General features: G+C 35.9%; 1 protein-coding gene across 9 annotated transcripts in view; it reads right to left on the minus strand.

Annotated features, from left to right (window-relative positions):
* The window catches only part of wdb (serine/threonine-protein phosphatase regulatory subunit widerborst), a 73,202-nt gene that overhangs the window by 18,253 nt on the left and 35,586 nt on the right, over positions 1-19,363 (minus strand). For 4 of the 9 annotated variants that reach the window (XM_073962086.1, XM_073962087.1, XM_073962089.1 and 1 more), the window contains one exon: positions 3,739-4,776. The exons of the other annotated variants lie outside the window; for them this stretch is intronic. The gene's annotated coding sequence lies outside the window, so the exon portion shown is untranslated. The remainder of the gene's footprint in view (positions 1-3,738; positions 4,777-19,363) is intronic. 9 annotated transcript variants of the gene reach the window in all.

The following is a 19,363-nucleotide window of genomic DNA, read 5'->3' on the forward strand; positions in this document are numbered from 1 at the left end:
CCTCTTCAACTCGTCTATAAAGACGACCCCTTCAGCTCGTCTATAAAGACGACCTCTTCAGCTCGTCTATAAAGACGACCTCGTCAGCTCGTCTATAAAGACGACCTGTTCAGCTCGTCTATAAAGACGACTTCTTCAGCTCGTCAATAAAGACGACCTGTTCAGTTCGTCTATAAAGACGACCTCTTCAGCTCGTCCATAAAGACGACCTCTTCAGCTCGTCCATAAAGACGACCTGTTCAGCTCGTCCATAAAGACGACCTGTTCAGCTCGTCCATAAAGACGACCTGTTCAGCTCGTCTATAAAGTCGACCTGTTCAGCTCGTCAATAAAGACGACCTGTTCAGCTCGTCTATAAAGACGACCTGTTCAGCTCGTCTATAAAGAAGACCTGTTCAGCTCGTCTATAAAGACGACCTGTTCAGCTCGTCCATAAAGACGACCTGTTCAGCTCGTCCATAAAGACGACCTGTTCAGCTCGTCCATAAAGACGACCTGTTCAGCTCGTCTATAAAGTCGACCTGTTCAGCTCGTCAATAAAGACGACCTGTTCAGCTCGTCAATAAAGACGACCTGTTCAGCTCGTCTATAAAGACGATCTGTTCAGCGCGTCTATAAAGACGACCTGTTCAGCGCGTCTATAAAGACGACCTGTTCAGCGCGTCTATAAAGACGACCTGTTCAGTCCATCTATAGAGACGACCTGTTCAGCCCGTCTATAAAGACGACCTGTTCAGCTCGTCTATAAAGACGACCTCTTCAGCTCGTCTATAAAGACTACCTCTTCAGCTCGTCCATAAAGACGACCTGTTCAGCTCGTCCATAAAGACGACCTGTTCAGCTCGTCCATAAAGACGACCTGTTCAGCTCGTCCATAAAGACGACCTGTTCAGCTCGTCTATAAAGTCGACCTGTTCAGCTCGTCAATAAAGACGACCTGTTCAGCTCGTCTATAAAGACGACCTGTTCAGCTCGTCTATAAAGACGACCAGTTCAGCTCGTCTATAAAGACGATCTGTTCAGCGCGTCTATAAAGACGACCTGTTCAGCGCGTCTATAAAGACGATCTGTTCAGCGCGTCTATAAAGACTAGTCTGACTATTTGTAAGGAGACTGGAGTTAAGGTCGCTGTGGGCTCAGTAAAGGGAGATTATATAGGCTATCTTCGGAGGCGACCTGTTCAGCTTGTCTACAAAGTCGTCTATAAAGACGACCGGTTCACCTCGTCTATAAAGACGACCTGTTCACCACGTCTATAAAGACGACCGGTTCACCACGTCTATAAAGACGACCTGTTCAGCCCGTCTATAAAGACCACCTCTTCAGCTCGTCTATAAAGACGACCTCTTCAGCTCGTCTATAAAGACGACCTCTTCAGCTCGTCTATAAAGACGACCTGTTCAGCTCGTCTATAAAGACGACCTGTTCAGCTCGTCTATAAAGACGACCTGTTCAGCTCGTCTATAAAGACGACCTGTTCTATAAAGACGACCTGTTCAGCGCGTCTATAAAGACGATCTGTTCAGTGCGTCTATAAAGACTAGTCTGACTATTTGTAAGGAGACTGGAGTTAAGGTCGCTGTGGGCTCAGTAAAGGGAGATTATATAGGCTATCTTCGGAGGCGACCTGTTCAGCTTGTCTACAAAGTCGTCTATAAAGACGACCGGTTCACCTCGTCTATAAAGACGACCTGTTCACCACGTCTATAAAGACGACCGGTTCACCACGTCTATAAAGACGACCTGTTCAGCCCGTCTATAAAGACGACCTCTTCAGCTCGTCTATAAAGACGACCTCTTCAGCTCGTCTATAAAGACGACCTCTTCAGCTCGTCTATAAAGACGACCTGTTCAGCTCGTCTATAAAGTCGACCTGTTCAGCTCGTCTATAAAGACGACCTGTTCAGCTCGTCTATAAAGACGACCTGTTCAGTTCGTCTATAAAGACGACCTCTTCAGCTCGTCTATAAAGACGACCTCTTCAGCTCATCTATAAAGACGACCTGTTCAGCTCGTCCATAAAGACGACCTGTTCAGCTCGTCTATAAAGACGACCTGTTCAGCTCGTCTATAAAGACGGCCTGTTCAGCTCGTCTATAAAGACGACCTGTTCAGCTCGTCTATAAAGACGACCTGTTCAGCTCGTCTATAAAGGCGACCTGTTAACCACGTCTATAAAGACGACCTGTTCACCACGTCTATAAAGACGGCCTGTTCAGCTCGTCTATAAAGACGACCTGTTCAGCTCGTCTAAAAAGACGGCCTGCTCAGCTCGTCTATAAAGACGGCCTGTTCAGTTCGTCTATAAAGACGACCTCTTCAGCTCGTCTATAAAGACGACCTCTTCAGCACGTCTATAAAGACGACCTCTTTAGCTCTTCTATAAAGACGACCTCTTCAGCTCGTCCATAAAGACGACATGTTCAGCTGGTCTATAAAGACGACCTGTTCAGCTCGCCAATAACCCACAGGCTCGTCTTTAAAAACGACCTCCAGGCTCGTCTATAAAGACTGGCTGTTCAGCTTGTCTATAAAGACTCTCTTTAAGTCGTCTATAAAGACTGCTTTAGGACGTCTATAAAGACCGCACTTATATCGTCTATAAAACTGCATATAGGTCATCTATAAAGACTGCATTTAAGTCGTCGATAAAAACTACCTTTAGGCTGTCTATAGGTCGTATATAAAAACTGTCTTTAGGTCATCTATAAAAACTGTCTTTAGGACGTCTATAAAGACCGCCTTTAGGTCGTATATAAAAACTGCCTTTAGGTCGTCTATAAAGACAGTCTTTAGGTCGGCTATAAAGACGGCCTTTAGGTCGGCAATAAAGACGGCCTTTAGGTCGGCAATAAAGACGGCCTTTAGGTCGTCTATAAAGACTGCCTTGAGGTCTTCTATAAAGACTGCCTTTAGGTCGTCTATAAAAGCTGCCTTTAGGTCGTCTATAAAGACTGCCTTTAGGTCGGCTATAAAGACTACCTTTAGGTCGTCTATAAAGACTGCCTTTAGATCGTCTGTAGAGACTGCCTTTAGGTCGTCTATAAAGACTACCTTATGCTTGTCCATAATGTTTTTCTCTGAGTTTTTTTTTTTTCATCTACAAGGCCTCATTCTGGTGGTCTCCTTTCAGCTCGTCTATAAGGACTCCCCTCCGCTTGTATATTAGGACTCCCTTTTGCTCATCTATAAAGACTACCTTCTGCTTTCCTTTTTGTTCATCTACGAAGCCTCATTCAGGTGATCTATAAAGACTCCATCTAACTCGCCTATAACGACTCTTTTTACTCTTCTCTAAAAACTTGTATAAACTCGCCCCTAAGACTTCCTCTTCCGGACAACTATTAAGTTGATACCTAAAAATAAATTCAAATTATTGATTGTCTACACGGTGTCAATTTAACAATTTATTTTTATGTCACCCACAGGACCTAATCAAATAACAAAGTTATCTCTCTCTCCACTTTAACACTCATGGATTGTCATGGATTTTCTAACTTTCATATCTGTGCTCTGCAGCTGGCTGGCTATTTGTAATCACATTTAATCCATACTCCCCATAGAGACTTATTTTACTCCGACAACGTTTTTCGTTGTTGGTAGAGATAAAATTGCAGTGAAACAACAATAAAAAAACAACAACAATTTTGTGTGATTGTTGTCTACAATAGGTGCTGTTTTTTTATGTGTGTCTGTATGTTTTGTAATGGCCAACAATTGCACAATTAGCATGCATACCTCTCTCTTTGCTGTTGTTGTTGTTTATATCTGTTGCTGATGTTGTTGTTGATGTTATTTATTATTACAATGACGATGAATAGTAGTAATGGTAGTTGTTGTTGTTTTGCTGATGAAGTAGTTGTTGCAGTTGTAGTAGTGCATTTAATGGAGGGATTGCATTTGATTAAATGTGTTTGTGTTGTTGCTGCTGCTGCTGTTGCGTCGTTGGTGCGTGTTAGATTTTGTATGAATTGTTTTAAATGATGGTTGGTTGCTTGACTGGCTGGCTGGCTGAATGAATGGTCGGTCGGTCGTTTCTTTGTATGTTATTTTGTTGCTGTTGCTGCTGCTGCTGATTCGTTTAATACCCTGTGCTGTTATTTCTGCTGCTGCTGCTAAGCTTCCATGATTTTCTGTTGACTTTTGTCGGCTATTGCATTTAATTTGATGGATGAGATGGCACGTCGTTTGAACTTTTCTACTGCGTAGTCTTCTTCTTCTTTTTTGTTGTGAATAATTCTCAATCACTCTCTGTCACTTTTTTCTCTGCTGTTCTCTCGATACTCATTTATCAATAATGGCCAAGAGGAGTAGTACATTAGCACCAAATGAAACTTGCTGTTGCTGTTATTGATGATAATGAAGCGATGGATGGAATTGATGAGAAGAGTTATAAAAGATGCTGATGTTCGGTTGATTACTGCTGCCGCCGTTAATTAGTTGTTGATAGATAAATGTTGTATCAAATAATGAGCATAAACTTTGGTAGGATGATTCGTTTTCTTCTTTTCCTCTTCGTTTTGATTCCTTCTGTTCTTGTGGTGACAGAAACGACGACGACGACAACAACAATCAATTGAATTATTCTCTCTTCCTTTCACCTTTGAGTTGATTGTTGTCACTGATGATGACTATATTTCTTTTATTGTTTATTTTTATTATTATTTAGCTTGGTTTGCTTTTTATCACCACAATGTTGGTTTTTTTGTGGGCTGTTGTTGTTCTGTTCTGTTGGTTATTGGTTACAGTGTATTGTGTTGTCGTCAGAGCCAAATTCTGAAATTGTTAAGAAAGAGAAAGAGAGGTAAAACAAGCGAAATGCAAATTATTTCTATTGATTCACAACAAAAACTGGGGAATGAATTTGAAGGGAGAAGACAGGGATGTGGTAGATTTAACAAATCGTTCATTTTGATGTTAAAAAAAAAAAATTTGAATCAATTGCCAAACCGCCGGCCAAACAACTAACCCAGTCAGCCAACCAAACGACCAACCAGCCAGCCAGCCAGTCATCCATCTAACCACCAAAGCTATCATTAAACAAAAATCTTACGTTCTAAATCAAAAGAATAGGTGGTGTTGTATATTGTGACCGTAAAGATATGTGTGAACAACAGATCGACGACAGCGGCAATGATGACGATGGCGACGACAACAGCAACAACAACAAAAGTAGTACCAACAACAATGGGATGAAAAACATGTTTTTCTAAAAAACCTACACACACGTTTTTTATGAAATATTAACAGATATTAAAAAAACAGCAACAACAACATCAACATATATGCCATAACCGCTCAGTTGGCGTGGACAATAAATTAACTGCTTTTTGAAAATAATAAAAATTATTAACAACGACCAGATTTGTGTTTTAAAGACGTTTTTAACCCATTAAGACATAAATCACAACTTTTAAGGTCCCCCCCATAAAAGTCTTAAAGATAATGTGTAGTAGTGTTAGACATGTCAATTGGTTGCCTTGGGTCCGATTCGACTTTATATAAAAGAAACTATGCAATTTAAAGATTGAATTAGTTCTAAAGGTAGTGTTCTATATATAGAAGCCCTATGGACCAAGTAAATTGGAATAAATACGTCGGGTTTTACGACAGGATGAGGGTAGGTAGGGTATTATAAAGTCACTAAAACCTCGTTTAGGGGCAACTCTCGTATCGGGCTAAAATTATTACCATAGATAGTCCTTAAAACCCTGATTGTGGGTCTTTATATTTCGGAAATCGCATATTTGAACACATTACCTTGCTTATGGGCACCTTTTGGATCTGGCTTAAATTTTTCCAATAGGTATACTACCTATATATATACTATATATATATATACTATTCCACTGACAGACCCAATCAACATAGTTTAAACAAACCGGAAAACTGAAATCTTAACTATATTGCACGAACACCATTTTAGGCGTGTGTTTTAGAACGAACACTCGGCCAATTATCGAGAGAAGTATGGACAATAAAATTATAGGCGCTGTAACGAAGACCGCAAAGACAATTAAAACGTTATCGAGAGAAGTGTATGAAGGAGTGGGCTTAAATATCGGGACATTTCGGGGCCCACGACGGCTACCCGCTACCTTAAACTTGGTTTAGGCGCAAACGTGTGAAACTTTTGCAGAGGAGGTACATGAAGAAATGCACCAACAGTGCAATTTGGAACGGGATCAAATTTTTGGAATCATTCCTGTCGAAAGATGTCGTGAAGATGCGGATGTGATAAACCGAGCACAAATATATTGGTCCTGGATTTTCCTACGTCCCAGCACAGAAAAACGAAACAAATACAAACGCATGTACACTGAGGTGACAGCCGCTGAGCGGAACGCTGATGTTGTGTGGTCCCGGGTCAATCCGGTACTGAGAATCCCGCTGTCGTGGGATTGTATGAATCGGAAGAAGATCAAGGTCGCGGCGGTGCAGGAAAACATGCGGAACGACCACAGCTCAGTACGTTGTGATGGTTACAACGTAATAAGGAAGGATCGCATCAGATGTGTAGGTGGGGGATTAGCTTTCCTTTTGCACCAGTCTGTTCAATACAGACCTATCTCATTTGAGCCTGCCCCTAACGAACCGTGGAATGCCAAGATAGAAAGGACGTTCCGAGACATCATAAATGCTGCAGCCGCTCGCCTGCCGGTCGAATATCCAAAGTAAGACCAAATTTCTCATCAGAGGCGACGAGATTAGCAAATGAGCGTGATGAGCTTCGTCGAACCAACCCCGACCACCCCAGAGTCAGGGAGCTGACATTGGAAGTTAACAGGCTGATTGGCGAACATAAGCGTAACAAGTGATTAAATCATCTGAAGAGTTGCAACATTGGAGCCGATATAAGTAAATTGTGGATAACGGTTAAGTCACTCTTGAACCCCGGAAGGAGGGATGACCGGACCTCAGTCACGTTTGGCGACGTTACGTTGACTGACCCGAAGAGGTGTGCAAGTTACTTCAATCGACAGTTTTCGAGGACCCCGAGACTGACAGGGCAAAGAGAAGAGTGTTACGTCGCATTAGATATCTTCCTGCCGAGGATGAACTACCACAGTTTACAATGGATGATGTTGCGAATGCTATCAGGAACTCTAAATCATCCAAAGCGTTGGGACCTGACGGAATTTCACTGGTAATGTTGAAACAGCTGGATGAGCCGGGAGTGGAGTATCTCACTAAAGTTCTTAACCTGTCGCTAGCCAGCCTTATTGTTCCCGAAGTCTGGAAAATGGCCAGGGTGGTCCCGCTACTGAAGCCAGGCAAGGATGCCAGCAAAGGTGAATCGTACAGGCCAACCCTTGAGGCCTTAGTCCTTCCCAGCATTGGAAATAGCTATCAAGTTGCCGATTATCAGCATGGATTCCGTAAGCAGCAGAGCACGACAACAGCGCTGCACGCCATCTTCACACATATTTGTTGAAGACTCAACCAGGAGCGACCGTGTGGTACAACAGTGATGGTGGCGCTTGACTTACCAAAAACCTTGGATGCTGTCAAGCACTCCACGCTATTCGAGGACATCGAGCAGACAACCCTCCGGCCAAGCTTGAAACGTTGGATAATCAAGTATATGTGTGATCGCCAGTCGTATGTGGAATTCAGGAACAAGAAATCCAAGCCCCGTAGAGTGAAACAGGGAGTTCCCCAAGGAGGGGTGATATCTCCGGAACTGTTTAACCTCTACCTTTCCTGTATTCCGCCCCCTCCAGACGGCATTGAGATCGTAACGTATGCGTATGATTGGCTATTCGGAGAAGATTTTGCCCTGCCTGCCGGTTTGACTTTTTGCTCCACCTTGAACGCATCAACCGATTTTGTGCTATATTTTCAGATCGTCTATAAAGACGACCTTAGATCGTCTATAAAGACGACCTTAGATCGTCTATAAAGACGACCTAAGATCGTCTATAAAGACGACCTTCAGATCGTCTATAAAGTCGACCTTCAGATCGTCAGAAAGACGACCTTAGATCGTCTATAAAGACGACCTTAGATCGTCTATAAAGACGACCTTAGATCGTCTATAAAGACGACCTTAGATCGTCTATAAAGACGACCTTAGATCGCCTATAAAGACGACCTTAGATCGTCTATAAAGACGACCTTAGATCGCCTATAAAGACGACCTTAGATCGTCTATAAAGACGACCTTAGATCGTCTATAAAGACGACCTTAGATCGTCTATAAAGACGACCTTAGATCGCCTATAAAGACGACCTTAGATCGTCTATAAAGACGACCTTAGATCGCCTATAATGACGACCTTAAATCGTCTATAAAGACGACCTTAGATCGCCTATAAAAACGACTTTCAGATCGTCTATAAAGACGACCTTTAGATCGTCTATAAAGACGACTTTCAGATCGTCTATAAAGACGACCTTTAGATCGTCTATAAAGACGACTTTCAGATCGTCTATAAAGACGACCTTTAGATCGTCTATAAAGACGACCTTTAGATCGTCTATAAAGACGGCCTTTACATCGTCTATAAAGACGACCTTTAGATCGCCTATAAAGTCGACCTTCAGATCCTATATAAAGACCTTTAGATCGTCTATAAATACGACCTTCAGATCGTCTATAAATACGACCTTCAGATCGTCTATAAAGACGACCTTAGATCGTCTATAAAGGCGACCTTAGATCGTCTATAAAGACGACCTTAGATCGTCTATAAAGACGACTTTAGATCGTCTATAAAGACGACCTTAGATCGTCTATAAAGACGACCTTAGATCGTCTATAAAAAAGACCTTCAGATCGTCTATAAAGACGACCTTAGATCGTCTATAAAGACGACCTTAGATCGTCTATAAAGACGACCTTAGATCGTCTATAAAGACGACTTTAGATCGTCTATAAAGACGACCTTAGATCGCCTATAAAGACGACCTTAGATTGTATATAAAGATGACCTCAGATCGTCTATAAAGACGACCTTAGAGCGTCTATAAAGGCGACCTTAGATCGTCTATAAAGACGACCTTAGATCGTCTATAAAGGCGACCTTAGATGGTCTATAAAGGCGACCTTAGATCGTCTATAAAGACGACCTTAGATCGTCTATAAAGACGACCTTAGATCGTCTATAAAGACGACCTTAGATCGTCTATAAAGACGACCTTAGATCGTCTATAAAGACGACCTTAGATCGTCTATAAAGACGACCTTAGATCGTCTATAAAAAAGACCTTCAGATCGTCTATAAAGACGACCTTAGATCGTTTATAAAGACGACCTTAGATCGTCTATAAAGACGACCTGCAGGCTCGTCTATAAAGACGACCTTTAGGCTCGTCTATAAGGACGACCTTTAGGCTCGTCTATAAAGACGACCTTTAGCCTCGTCTATAAGACCACATTCAGACTCGTCTTTAAAGACGAGCCCACCTTCAGAATGTCTATAAAGACGAGCCCACCTTCAGATCGTCTATAATAAAGACGACCTTCGGGCTCGTCTATAATAAAGACGACCTTCGGGCTCGTCTATAAAGACGACCTTAAGAATCTTCTATAAAGACGACCTTCAGGCTCGTCTATAAAGACGACCTTTAGGCTCGTCGTCTATAAAAACGACCTTCAGGCTCGTCTATAAAGACGACCTTCAGACTCGTCTATAAAGACGACCTTCAGGCTCGTCTATAAAAGCTCCATTCTGCTCATCTATAAAGACGACCTTCAGGCTCATCTATAAAGACGACCTTCTGGCTCGTCTATAAAGACGACCTTCTGGCTCGTCTATAAAGGCGAATTTCAGGCTCGTCTATAAAAGCGACTTTCAGGCTCGTCTATAAAGACGACTTTCAGGCTCGTCTATAAAGACGACCTTCAGGCTCGTCTATAAAGACGACCTTTTGGCTCGTCTATAAAGACGACCTTCAGGCTCGTCTATAAAGACGACCTTCAGGCTCGTCTATAAAGACGACCTTCAGGCTGGTGTATAGAGACGACCTTCAGGCTCGTCTATAAAGACGACCTTCAGGCTCGTCTATAAAGACGACCTTCAGGCTCGTCTATAAAGACGACCTTCTGGCTCGTCTATAAAGGCGAATTTCAGGCTCGTCTATAAAAGCGACTTTCAGGCTCGTCTATAAAGGCGAATTTCAGGCTCGTCTATAAAGACGACCTTCAGGCTCGTCTATAAAGACGACCTTCAGGCTCGTCTATAAAGACGACCTTCAGCTCGTTTATAAAAACTCCTTTCTTCTCGTCTTTAAAGGCTCCCTCCGACGCGTCTATCAAGACGTGATTTTGCTCGCCTATAAAAAAGACCTCCAGCTCGTTTAAAAAGGCTCCCTCCTCCTTCTCCCCTGAAAAGACTCCCTCCTCCAGATTGTCTATAAAGTCTCCTGTTTCTGCTCCTCTATTAAGACTCCCCTCCTGTTAGTCTGTATAGATTTCTTCCCGCCCTTCCAAAAAGACTCCCTCATTATCTTCCTTCCCTATAGAAAGTCTTCTATTAACAGAAGTTCTTCTAGTGGTCCATCTCCAGAAGACATCCGTTGAAATAACTAATTGTCATTGGCATTCCCCGTAAGCCAGACATTGGCATGCATAATGCAGGACAAACGAGAAAACAAAATTATACGCCAATAAAAGATTTTACGTCAGACAGAAGACAGAATGGAATAAAATTAGTTACGATACCGGAAGTATACGAAGATCTTATGCTAAACTAAATATTGTTACATATGTATGAAGAAGGTTCGTATGTATAAATCTTTCATAGGCGGCAATAACAGAAACACTGACCTACAAAATTTTATCGAAAGGTAAGAAAAGGTAAAAAGTTTGGTTTCATATCCCACATGTGCTTAAAAGTAATCCGTTTCGAGCAATTTCGGAGTCGATTTGTTTCAAATACATTGTTCAAGTACTGTTTGAATCCACTTTTCAAAATGCTTTGAATTTTTTACCACACAATGTCCGTGTGACTCTGATTACAGTGATATATGTGCATGTTTTCCTGAGGAATCTCATACTTGCTCAGATATAGGCCCAGAAGTGTACAAAAATAAAACCCCTATAGTCTGCCCCTAATGATAGATTTGTTTCTCAAAATTAGTGAATCAAACACAATGTAGAATTGTGTATCTGCCATGCTCTTCAAAAAATAATCTAAATATTTGAATATGCAATTTCAAAGTTGAAATTCAAAACTACATACAGGCAGACAGACAGACACAAGACCCTAAGAAGATTTTGGTAGAAAAAAATCCATCAACACTGTAGGTGGCGGCGATGGTGGTACTTTCGACGAATTTTTAAAATGCAAAAAAAAATAACAAAAACAACTACAAAACAAAAACAAACATGTAAATTTATTTTGCTTATTATTCAATGTTTCATTGCACTGAGGTGAAGATGACGATGATATATTGCGGCGGTGGCAGTGGCGTTGTTATGGAGAAGTAAAAGATAACACCAAGTAAGACAACAGAATATAAACAACAGCAACAACATCTCATGTAAAGATACTATATCTACACGCAGCAATACATACATGAACACCCATTGCAATGATGTTGGTGATGATGATGATCATCATCACCACCACTACAAATGTTAAATATTAACATTGAATTGTTTAATTTATCATAGGTTTGTTATAGAGAAAACAAATTTACACAAAATGCATATTGTAAAACACACACAAAAAATTCTAGTATATATTATTGGTCATGTCTCAGATGTGTACAAAAAAAAAGTACACATGTATGTAAGAAAGTATCTCTTAGGTTCTATTGACAAAAACCAGCAACACAGCCGAGGGGTTGGTGGGTGATGTGGGTGGGTGTGAGTTTGGTTTACGCTGGAACACACAAAGCACAGCTGCTTTAACGAAAACTACACCACACCACAACAACAAAGATGTTAAAATAACACAAACACTTGAAATAAAGGAGATAATTTTCTGTGTGTTATCCATTTTGCCCAGTTATCAGTTGAAAACGCGCAAAAAAATTCCTCTAGAATACTTTTTGCTTAAAGATAAAACGACGAAATGAATGTGTCAGTTTTTTTTCTGTTCTATTAGACTGAAAAAGTAGCATTAAAATAGGTGGGGTAAAGTAAGGTTGAAGATAAGAAGAAAAAAATTCATTTCACTGAGATTCTTTATTTGCCTTTTTATGGGAACTTTCAAATGTTAAACAACAAGGTATGACAAGTTTAGCTTCAAGACAAAGATGGGCAAAGAGCAAAAAATTAATTCAATTATTTCCTTATTTTCATTAGCTCTTTTTTCATAAGCTTCCTCCTGTTCGCGCCGGCTCACACTGGTCGAAACCATTGATCTAGCGGCTCGAAAGTCAAGAAATCGAACTATAAAATTGCGAAATATTTTCCATTGTATCGATTACAGACACTTTAAAGACAAAGTTTTCATTTTTAATTTTTTGTTGTTGTAAATATTCACTCAGTTATTCACTATCAAATACAAGAGGTTTTTGTTGCATCAGATTTTAATAAAATTGTTGCAAAAAATAACTTCATATTTGTTTAAATATTAAATAAATTCGTAATCAAACTGGACAACATTTATTTTTAATTAATAGCAGTATGTAGTAGTGTAGTATGAATTAAATTATAAAAATTAGTTTGGGGTCTGGAGGTACTTAGTTATATAGCAAAAAATTTAAAAAAAAAAAAATTAAATTTTTTCGTGTTGTACGCGCTTGTTCTATAGAGTGAATCTTGTAAACTTGGCCGAACTTAGGTTCGATTATTTTTTGGGGAAAGAAATTGGACTCTCTGGATACCACATTCGGGCTGCAAATATCTGCAAATCATTTGATGACTGCACTTTTAAAATAAGCATGCAATTCATACAAATTAAGCTGTGCATTTGTATGGGAGCTAAATCAAAATATGGACCTATCTTGAGAAATATTTGCAAGGAGGAGTTCTACCCCCGGAGACACTATAATACCATATTATAGCTAAATATGGTATAACAAGAAAAAATTCAACGAATCAAGGGGACCATAGAAAGGGGCTAAATCGGCGATAAACAGTAGGTCCCATATCATTGAGCTAAATATGAATCGGGGTGCACTCATTGATATGAGAGAAGTCTCCCTTGTCCCGTATGGGATGTTGTGGAACAATGTTTTTGTTATTTTATCTCAATTCGTTTGCAAGTTATTAATTTCGCGCCGCTAGATCAGTGCTTTCGACCACCGTGCGGCTGATCTATATAGACCACTCCTTGCTCTTCTATAAAGACTTCCCCTGCTACTCTTAAGGACTTTCCTCGTCAATAAAACTACCTTCAGCTCGTCTACAAAGACTCCCTGCAACACCTCTCTATAGATTCCCTTTTGGTCAACCATAAAGACATCATTGAACTCTTCTATAAATTATACCTTATGGTATTTACACAAAACAACATAATCCACTTGGGGTGTTTTGGAACAGTCGGACCATTATTGAGAGAAATGTGGAGAATACAATATTTATTATTTTTATATATTTATTTATTTACTTTTTAATTTATAATTTTTTTAATTTATTATTTTTAATTTATTTTTTATTTATTATTTATTATTCTTTAATTTATTATTTTTTTTTTTAATTTATTATTTTTAATTTATTAGTCTTTAATTTATTATTTTCTAATTTATTATTATTTTTTTTTTAATTTATTATTTCTTAATTTATTATTTTTCTATTTATTACTTTTCTATTTATTATTTTTTAATTTGTAATTTATTAATTATAATTTATTATTATTCATTATTTTTTAATTTATTATTTATTAAGTATTATTTATTATTTTTTAATTTATTATTTTTAATTTATTATTCTTTAATTTATTATTATTTTTTTTTTTAATTTATTATTACCTAATTTAAAATTGCTTGATTTATTATTTTTTAATCTATTATTTTTTAATTTATTATTCTTTAGTTTATTATTTTTAATGTATTACTTTTAATTTTTTTATTTATTATTTATTAATTTATTTTTTTATTTATTATTTTCAAATTTATTATTCATTATTCTTAAATTTATTTTTTTAATTTATTATTTTTTATTTATCATTTTTTAATTTATTATTTTTTAATTTATTATTTTCTTATTTATTATTATTATTTTTTTTAATTTATAATTCCTTAATTTATTTTTTTTTAATTTATTATTTTCTTCTTTATAATTTTTTGACTTATTATTTTTTAATTTATTATTTTTCAATTTATTATTTTCTAATCTATTATTTTTTAATTTATTATTTTTTAATTTATTATTTTTTTATTTATTATTTTTTTAATTTATTATTTTTTTAATTTATTATTTTTAAATTTATGATTAATTACTTATTATTTTTTAATTTATTATTTTTTAATTTATTATTTTTTAATTTATTATTTATAATTTATTATTTTTTTAATTTATAATTTATTAATTATAATTTATTATTATTTATTTTTTAATTTATTATTTATTACTTATTATTTTTTAATTTATTATTTATTACTTATTATTTTTTAATTTACTATTTTTAATTTATTATTCTTTAATTTACTATTCTTCAATTTATTAGTTTTTAATTTATTATTTTCTAATTTATTATTTTTAATTTATTATATTTTATTTTATTATTTTTTAATTTATTATTTTTTTTAGTTTATTATTCTTTAATTTATAATTTTTTAGTTAATTATTTTCTAATTTTTTATTTTTAATTTATTATTTTTTTATCTATTATTTTTTAATTTGTTATTCTTTAATTTATTATTTTTTAATTTATTTTTTAGTTTATTATTCTTTAATTTATTATTTTACTACTATTTTTTAATCAATTCTATTTTTTTTAATTTATTATTTTTTATTGGGTATATTATTTTTTTTAATTTATTATGTTTTAATTTATTATTCTTTAATTTATTATTTTTCTATTTGTTATTTTTCTATTTATTATTTTTCTACTTATTATTTTTTAATTTATTATTTATAATTTATTATTTTTTAATTTATAATTTATTATTTTTTAATTTATTACTTATTATTTATTTTTTATTATTTACTATTTATAGTTTATTATTATTTATTATATGTTATTTATTATAATTTATTGTTTTTTATATACCTATTATTCTTAAATTGGGAAGCGGATTCTATTGGTGTTTAGGGTTCTCTATGACACCAACATAGGACCAAGTTTCGGTGTATTTCCAAGGATTTTGCTTCACCTTTGGATTATAGGTACAAGCTGTAAATTTGCATTTGCAATTTTAATAAAGGTTGTGTAATTACTTTATTTTCCCATAATTTAAGCTGCTTAAACGTCATTTACACCATCCCTTATTATAGAGCAATAATTATTATATTTAGCCCTAATGTAAACGTACATTCAGTAACGTTTCAATAATCAATCACTGTAACTACCCCGGCTACCCAACAAAACCATATGATTGTCAAAAATGTAGATGTCATGAGAACTAATACTTCCTGTCAATGAGAGTAACGGTCAAAAGAGAAAAAACAATGATTTCAGCCAACAAAAGATCAATGCATCTGTAAAATTGATTGAAACAACGGTGCTTTTTTACATTCCCCATAAAACAATTGCACATCAACTTGTTTTACAAAGAAAAAAGAAGCAAACGCACACATGATGAAAATATGACTAGAAAAGAAAACAAACAACATACAACAACACCCAATAGTATTACCACCCAACAACACAAATGACAACTGTATCCGGCTAATAGTAGTAAAAGACACAAAGCTATCTTTTTATTTTTTTTAACTGTTCATAACAAAACAGGGTGAAGCTCCAACTAAAGACAACAACAACACACCACACATATCCACCATACATAAATGACCAAAATGAAAAGAAATGTGTATGGTCAGCAAGCAGCAAGTCAGTAGGTAATGGAGAGTATGAATAATCGAAGAAGAGAGTGACAGTGAAAAGGGGGGTAAAGATGGGGGTCAGTTTTAATGGGAGAAATAGACTACTCCGTACATAAATACACTTTGTATGAATATTTATTTTTGTTTTTATAACCATGTTCACATTTTCTTTTTAATATACACGCGCACTCAGTAGACCAAAAGACAACAGCAAACTGAGCAGCAGCAGATACAATGTTTTTTACGAGCCCCTTCGAGAGAGCTGCGTATAAAAACAGTGATGCTAACTCTAAGGAAATTTGGCACACACATTTAGCATTAACATTTTGTAACTTAGAAAACGCCATATTTTTTGCCAAAATTTGAATTTGTGAAAATTAAGATTTTATGCCCGTATAAAAATATTTTAATAACTAAATTTTTGTTTTAAATATAGTTTTCAACGTATTGGGTGTCCTTTATAAAAGGACAGTGGCGAAATACAGTTTGGCATGCATTAAGTAGCTTTATGCATTAGGTAGTAAAAAATTACAAATAGTTGTGATAAAAATGTCGGGTTTTTTGCAAAAAATAGTTGGTCGACTTATTTAAGACCAAATTGAATGGATAAATAAAAAATGAACCTACTTAGTTCAACAATAATAACCAAAAGAATAATTAACATGTAATGCAAGGTGCCAAGAAAATGTTTTCAAAATGTAATTAAGGTTCCAAAATACCCCATGTTTTCGGTAAATGATAAAAAATCATGACATTTTATGAATTTTATTCTTAACAAGGATTATTTGCTAGCAAGTATCAACAATATTAGACATGGAATATCCCCACTAGGAGGGTTACTATATGGACCAAGGGGGTACCAGATCATATTGCATGTAAACAATGTCCTATATGTTTCAAGCTGAGAATATCTAAAAACTAAGACGTTTTATGAGTATTTTGGTTTACCAAAATGGACTTCCATCAATTACAATGAATATTACCTACAGCAGAACTCTATCAGGAGGGTTGCCAGATCGACTAAAAAGTACCAGGTCTTATTAACAGTAAACGGCCAATCAGGCCCACAACCAGGACCGACAGGTGGTTTATTTAATTCCGAATTAATTAAGAGATAAGAATATTTCATAAAACAGTCGAAAATAGCACAAGACTAATATTCCTTAAAAAATTTGTGGGGTACAGATTTCTAAAATATTCGCAAATGCTTACTATGACCTACTGGAGACATTTCGTGTACTCTTAAGTATCACTGTGCCGTAATTTTCTAGGTGACCATCAAAGCCAAAAAACTTACTAGAATTCCCCAATCGGGCTGTTAAAAGATAAAATCGGATGTCTATAGCAAGCTCAGTATAATCTAGCAATATCTTGCATACTCGTATGTATTTCTAAACGATTTTTGTACTTCTTGGTTATATATTTGTTTGTTTTAGTGAATGTTCTTATCCCTCAAATCGATTTCAGTTGAATATACCACTTTTAAGATTTAATTGAGGCCTAGGACGTCCAGTACTTTTTTGGTACTTTTTTAGTCGATCTGGCAACCCTCCTGATCGAGTTCTGCTGTAGGTAATATTCATTGTAATTGATGGCAGTCCATTTTGGTAAACCAAAATACTCATAAAACGTCTTAGTTTGTAGATATTCTCGGCTTGAGACATATAGGGCATTGTTTACATGCAATATGATCTGGTACCCCCTTGGTCCATATAGTAACCCTCCTAGTGGGGATATTCCATGCCTAATATTATTGATTCTTGCTAGCAACTAATCCTTGTTAGGAATAAAATTCATAAAATGTCATGATTTTTTTTACATTTACCGAAAACATGAGGTATTTTGGAACCTTTATTACATTTTGAAAACATTTTCTTGGCACCTTGCATTACGTGTTAATTATTCTTTTAGTTATTATTTTTGAACTAAGTGGGTTACTTTTTTATTTATCCATTCAATTTGGTCTTAAATAAGTCGACCAACTAATTTTTGCAAAAAACCCGAAATTTTTATCACAACTATTTGTCAATTTTTACTAATTAATGCATGGAAAGTGTTCGTTTTCTCAGTTTGAAAACATTTCCTTGGCAAACTGTACATTACAATAAATTTCTATGGAAAGAATTAAGTGAACCACGAGCCCTATATTCCTTTGTGTCGAAGAATTCGTAAATTTTGCAATTTTTACTAGAAAAGTATTCTCGTACAAGAAAAGCAGCAGAATGGGAAATAAAAATTTTGTGCGCACGATAACTCTTGAAGAGTTACCCGTACGACGCACACTGGTCGTAACCATTGATCTAGCGGCGCGAAAGTCAAAAAATCAAAGTATAAAATTGCGAAATGTTTTCCATTGTAGCGATTACAGATACTCTGCTGACTAAAATTTTGTTTTTACTTTTTTGTTGTTGTAAATATTCACTCAGTTATTCACTGTCAAGTGCAAGAAATTTTGATGCAACCGATTTTAACAAAATTGCTTCTAAAAACTTGATTTCATATTTGTTTAATTGTTAAATAAATTCGTAATAAAACTAAACAAAGTTTATTTTTTATTGATAGGAGAGGGTGTAAGTTAAATTAAAAAAAAATGTTTGGTGCCTGAAGTTATATAGCAATAAATTTTCAAAAATTATAATTTTTTTATGTTTTTAGTACTTTATACTTTTGTTGAATGGAGCGTAACTACAAAGGTTCTCTAAGGTCCAGTCCAATATTTTGTTATTAATTAATTTGGACTTCCTAGATTCCGAATAACCACAATTTAGCTGCAAATCTTGCTGATAAATGGTATTGAAAAATAGCTTAAATCCTCAAAATACCCAAAATCTGTCGGTACAGTTATATGGGGGCTATATCGAAATGTAGACCTATGTTCACAATTTTTGGTGGAGAATGTTTGTGTCCACTGGGAACCCCAAATACCAAATTACACCTAATTTAGCCGGAAAATGTAGCTTTAAACCCCCAAAATACTGAAAATCGAGAGGTACCTTAAAAGGGGCCCATACCCAAACGTGTACCTATGTCCACAATTTTTAGTGGAAAGGTTTAGCGATCACTAGAAACCTTAAGTACCAAATTATAACTAATTTGGAAGGAAGGGGTGGCTTAAATCCTCAAAATACCAAATATCTGGAGGTACCGTTATATGGGGGCTATACCAAAATATTAGCCGATGTTGTTCATATTTAGTCCATTATTACCCACGAACACATACTGAGTTTGTGCAAAATTTCAGAAAGATATCTCCATTCGTTTCCAAGTTATTCGGGTATGTGATGGAAAACGATTCGACTCGTTTTGCCATAAATCGAAATCGTATATCTCTAATTTTGGCGAATATTTTAATGAAATTGAAAATGATTTTAAAAATATTATTCAAATAAGGGGCTTTTGCGAAGTAAACGATATATATAGTCAACGGCACTCCGATTATATACCATTTCGATTCTGCAAATCGAGTCGATTCGGTTTTCA

The sequence above is a fragment of the Musca autumnalis genome, unplaced genomic scaffold (genome assembly GCF_047663935.1).
Source record: "Musca autumnalis isolate F117 unplaced genomic scaffold, ASM4766393v1 scaffold_1, whole genome shotgun sequence".
Classification (NCBI taxonomy): Eukaryota; Metazoa; Arthropoda; class Insecta; order Diptera; family Muscidae; genus Musca; species Musca autumnalis.